Source organism: Aphis gossypii, unplaced genomic scaffold (genome assembly GCF_020184175.1).
Source record: "Aphis gossypii isolate Hap1 unplaced genomic scaffold, ASM2018417v2 Contig00374, whole genome shotgun sequence".
NCBI lineage: Eukaryota > Metazoa > Arthropoda > Insecta > Hemiptera > Aphididae > Aphis > Aphis gossypii.
In genome coordinates, this window is record NW_026083084.1 from 53,360 (window position 1) to 58,191 (window position 4,832).

A 4,832-nucleotide genomic window follows, 5' to 3' on the forward strand; every position below is an offset into this window, starting at 1 on the left:
TAGAAAAACCTCGTTTCATAATAATTGGGTTACAAAAGAATTGCAAAAATTATAGGTTAGGTTATAGAAAATTATTATAGTATATTTGATCATTGTAATCCAACAAATATAAAAGTTTTTTTTTAAACTCAATAGATTATGCGCATGATAATTTAAATTTAGATTTTTCTAAAAATAATTTTACCTTATTATATAGTATGTATACCTCATTTTAAGAATCATACTACAAAAAAAATATTCGGAACTCAATATTATGTCCTTTTAGTTTTCTATCAAATGCTCCAATTATAGTTATTAATAGGTACTTTAAAACAGCTTCGTCAGTATATGTTCAATTAGAAATTGAGACATCAGAATCTCTTACAGGTGTAACTGCTTATTGTTTATTAATCCATGATCGTATTGTAGAATATGTACCATTCACTATAGAAGTGAGAAAACTAGTATAAATAATTTAGAACTAAGTTTGCATTATATTTAATAAAACAATAGATATAAATAAATATTTTTTTTTATTTTAACCAAACCCAAAATCTTAATTCCCCTGCTCATAAGTGCGCAAAACATACAAATACATACTACTGTGGTTCAAACATGATTTCCGAAGAAGATATTTTGTATGTTCACAATGGATACATATGAATTACAAAACGCTGATGCCTGATACGGGTTAGTTTTATTTTAATTTATTGGGGCTGAATTTATTAGATTTTTAAAAGACTTATGCCGGGTTGCATAAAAGCGATTATTTAATGAATTTTTATTTTAATGAAATGTTTGTTTTAATGAATGAGTAAATACTTTTAATGAACCGATTGTGTTGCATAAAATATGTATTAAATTGTTTTTGGTTTATACCTAGTATGTGGTTTTTGATGAAGTTTGTTATCACCAAATCGAGATGATATTAGAATAAAATATGAATCATGATAATATTATCGTAATTGTTAAAAAACCAAAAATCAAGTCAATACGATTTACGAATACCTATTGGCTATTTTATTATTTTATATAATCTATAAGTATTGTTATATTGTTAATTGTTACGTTCTTTGCCCTGTGACTAGTGTATATTTACTTTCGTTTTCATAATTTCGTTTGTGAATTTGTAAAAAGGTGTAGGTACCTATAAAACTAAAAAAATGGAAGACGTGACGATGTGTGACGTTAAGAAGAGACAACGAGGTAAAAATTTTACAGAACATGAAAAAGAGGTTTTAACTGATCTGATTTTGCCTTATAAATCAATTACTGAAAATGTAAAAGTAAGTACAATTTTTATTTAAATTAACTGAATTGTTACTTTTTTGTTGTAATAAAGTAGGTATGAGGCATGGTCAGAAATTGTTGTAGCAAACAATGCAAATCAAACGTCTGGTGTGAGAAATATAGGCCAAACAAAACATTTGTATGATACACAAAAAAGGGAAACTAGAAAAGAAAAAAGTCAGTACAAGGTCTGTATAATTTTATAAATTATAATATTAATTGTTAGAATCTTTATGGTATCTAGATACCTATTTATATCAGTAATACCTATTTTCTTTAATATGTGGTATTTAATATTTAAATTAATATTAACAATAGTATTTGATAAATTTATCTTTAGTCGTGAAATTATAATATAAGATGATAGGAAGTACTTATTTATTAATCATTTGAATATTTGTTGCTGACAATATTACATCAATTTAAATTTGTACAATTCATTAGTATAATCACCAATTTAATTAACATTAAATTATGGCTTAGAGAAATCACTCAGCATACTATGTTACTATGTTACCTTGTGATTTTATACTTAAATATCTAATTTAGGTGCAGCACTATAAAACTGGAGGTGGTAAAAATGCGTCAACTTTATCAGATGTTACTCAAAAAGTAATAGGTCTACTCGGTGACAGGATGGATCCACTTTTAAACAATGTTGATTGTGATGCTGGCTATAATGCTAGTTAGTAAAAAATTACTTCATTAAATAATAGTATAAGATAAAATTACATAAAACATAATTAAATTAATTACTTTATTCAGGTGAAGATATAACATTTTTAAGTGGTGACCAAATAATTGTTGAAGAAATTTCAGGGGATGAATTAAGTTTTCATTGCTCAAGTAAGTATATTATTAATAAAATAAATTTAATGCATTAAACAGACATCCAACATATACCTACATCAGTATAATGTCTTCACAAAAAAATTTTATAAACAATAATTACAAAAAATAGATATGAACATAATATGGTAGAAGACAGGTATGATTCAATAGTTTATTATATTTCAATTAAATATTTATCAATTTATATTATGTTTTAATTTAATAATTTGTTTATTAATTCCATTTTCTTCTTTATCAATTAGGAGGACGTCATACCCGCATGTGTTGTCTGCATCCTGCACACATACAAAATAACAAATTTTTGTTCAACAGTTTCGATAATGTATTGTAAGTTTTATTTTAATTTTTAGGTGCATTAATAGCAAATTTGGTTAAAGAGAAATCACGTCTCTCGGGCACAAATTAATACATTTTTATTATTTTTAAAGAGTTGTTTTCATTTGTGGGGGCGCACCACCATGTATTGGCCACTGGGTACCTAAAGGTCTTATTCCGGGCTTGGTTATGACTTATGAATATATAAAATATTACAATTCAAAAATGACTATAAATTGTATAAGAATTTAAATATTGTAATAAAACCTACTAGAAAACACAGATTATGTTCTTACCAAGAAGTTTGATAATAGATCAATTCGCTCTAATATCAAAACTGCTATCGAAACTAGTAAATGAAAATTTTCTATGTTGTATGTCTGTAAGACGGGGATAACTTAATGGGTATGTGCTCTTAATATTTTATCAATAGCTATTCAAAATTCCTAGCATCCTTTCATAATTAGTGTTCCTATTTATTTCATACCTATATTATTGTGTAATACATGTATAATTACTGGAGTGTCTTACAATAGATTCATAGACGTGCTTAGACAATTATTCTATGACCTTAACAATGTTATAAATGATCTCACTAAAAAAAAAAAAAAAAGAATCTATGGAAAAACAAAATATGGTCCTTTTATATAAAAAATACAATAGCAATATTCATTGTACTTATTCACATACAAGTATACATATACATATTATTCAAATAGTAGTCAATTAAATTCTACCTGTGGGCACGTCTATGATTAGTCCTTTCTTTATTTAAAATAATTCCTTCCTATCTTTTTCAATCTTGCTAACAGCTTATTTGGATCAAAACAATTCAAAACTGAGTATTTTGCACGGATCCACACCTAAAACTTCCAGTTCCACTTCCACTTCCTTGCCTTCTAACACTCCTCAACACATTAAGCATGCAGAATCCTCATCAACCTCATTATGCAATAACAAACAGACAAGTAGTACAGGCAATAAAAAAATTTATGAAGGCCTTGCTGTTCTAAATGATAAACGACTTGAAAAAACAGAAAAAACATCGAAATTTGAGGACGAAATGCATAAAATTAAGCTTCTTAAAGCAAAAACAGAATTTGAAACTTGCCAATTAGAACACAACCTTATGGTAAAAGAAAGTTAAAGAAATCTTAAGAAATCACCCAGTACATTTGTAATTAGTAGTTTTCTTTAGTAAGTATAAGTATTGATTTAGTTGTTTATTTACTTGATAATTTTCTTCTGCTTGTGTTCTCGTATTTAAGAGTGGATTCATTAAATAATTTCGACATGGATAATCACCATCCCCTATCAAAAAAACATTATTCCCATATTCATGGTTTTCAAACTTTGCTCTTACTAAAGAATTGTCGAAAATTGTACTGTCATGAACAGATCCTGGCCACTTATAATATATAATTATTAATTTATTATACTATTTGGTCTATTGGTACAGTATAATAATTTATGTTTATCGAGAAACAATATTCATAATTTCCATATTGCTATTGCATATAATCTGAACATTGAAAGAAAAATACCCTTTTCTATTACGAAACCGTTCACCAATATCACTATTAGGAGTTTGTTTTCGTATATGAGTGCAGTCTATAGCACCAATAACACGTGGGAAATTCTTATTTTATAAAACCCTGTGGAAACTATACTTCTTTCATGTGCGTTCTGAGGCATGTTTATAAACTGAGGGCAAAGAAGAGCAATAGCAGTTGAAACTCTTTTAATAGTTCTACATACATTAGATTTATTAACTCTGATATGATCACCAATAACTGCCTGAGATTAAAATTGTATAACTAATATATTTGTATTTGTTGCTTTAAAATGTATTTATCCTAGGCGCAAATAAGGGGGGGGGGGGGGTAAGGCTAATACCCTAAGCTTAGCCATAGCTCCACCCCCTCCCAAATCAAAGAAATAATCCAGGACATGTATATATTATACATATATACATATTGTACATTGTTATGGGCTACGAGATATCTATAAGATATCTACGAGATTACAAGGCTAAGTTAGTATGACCATGACACGTGTCGGGATAGTAAGCGCACCAATAATGATGCATTTGAGATGTTATTGCACATTCTCAAATTCGTGTCCGAATTTGCAGCAACAACAACAAGGACACCTGGTTTTACCCAGAAGGCGACAACACGACGTAAACAAGAGACGCACCACAATATATAAGGGAGCCTGAAGACCAGCAACGGCAGATGTACCAAAGCTATCAACAACTGAGCACTTTCACGTCACTCAGCCACTTATTTATTTGTTACATGTATTTTGTTTGTATGCAATAAAACATATTACGTTATTAAGTTTAACTTTCATTCAAATTAACCATTTGGATTCAAATCTGATACTGGCACGCA

At 28.3% G+C, this 4,832-nt stretch overlaps 1 pseudogene; it reads left to right on the plus strand.

Moving 5' to 3' along the window:
* Positions 1–1,072: 1,072 nt before the first annotated feature.
* LOC126553935 (uncharacterized) lies at positions 1,073–3,583 on the plus strand (annotated as a pseudogene).
* Positions 3,584–4,832: the final 1,249 nt, after the last annotated feature.